Here is a 1,162-nt window from a genome sequence, read left to right as displayed (position 1 = left end):
AAAAAAATTCTGTTTCCCCTTGCAAAAAAAACCCAATGATACGAAATAACCTGAAATATTCCCGGGTTTTGCGTCACCAAACTTCAGGATTTTTAGGTTAATGCGCTTTTTATCACATATGCCTCACCACAGGGGCATAGATTTCTACCAACGCCAAAATTCCAAAAAAAAAAAATCTCTCGAATTTTACTATCTCCATAAAACCCTCGTCCGCCATGCTCGCGCGTCGTCCCCGTGTTTTCGCTCGATCAAGAAACAAAAAAAAATGCGTTTCGTTCACATCTGCGTGACATCAAGGAGCTTATTTTTAACTTTTTTTATATACGTGCCTAATGTTGAAAGAGAATTAATATTTCAAAAGGGGAGAATAACGGTTTTAAATCGATTTTACTAAAGGGGAGTAAAAAGGGGTGCAGCTCATTAGATGATTTTTTTTTTTTGGTTCAAGTTTTGGTGGTCGGGAGTGAACGAGCGGTGTTTAAAACCGAGGGAAAAAATCGATTTGCATAAAGCTGCGTCAAACGTTTGGTGAATCATTGGATTTGTAAATTAAGATCCCCACAAGTGTAAAAAAAAGCAAACCCCGAATATTACAAATTATAGTATTTTCAGGTAGTTTGGGTTACATTCCCACTCCACAAAACCAAAGAGGTCTTTTCAAACACCTTCACAGGTCCCGAAGAACGGACGCGTCGCCCTCCGAATTTAGTCACCGCGCCCCAGCTTTCCCCTTCTGCTCGCCTCCTTTTCCCTGGCCGCTCAACCGAGACGAATATTTTGGTAAAAAATTTGGGGGGGAAAGTATTTATCGGAATAAAATTATCGCTTTGTCAAGCCCACCTTCCTTTTTAGCCCATAGTGAGGGTAGAGTTACAGAAAACTACGGCTGACGGGCCGAGGAGGTGAGGTTTTAAAGGATGAGTCATTTTAAGCAGTAAATAACAATATTGTCGAAGTTTTTTAATTTTTTAGTTTCCCAATTTTTTGGGTAAAACCAAAACAATCGTCGATTTCCAAAACGAAAGCAGTCTCTTTTTTTAAAAAGTAGAAGAGAAAAGAGGGAAATCAGACCCGTTGTTGTCTTGTGTGGGGACACATAAGGTTTCTTAAAGGAAAAAAAAATTTTTTTTGGGGGGGTGGGGGCAAAACCCTTTTAAAAAAC

Source organism: Penaeus monodon, chromosome 23 (assembly GCF_015228065.2).
Source record: "Penaeus monodon isolate SGIC_2016 chromosome 23, NSTDA_Pmon_1, whole genome shotgun sequence".
NCBI classification, from domain to species: Eukaryota; Metazoa; Arthropoda; class Malacostraca; order Decapoda; family Penaeidae; genus Penaeus; species Penaeus monodon.
This window is presented reverse-complemented; position numbering follows the sequence as displayed.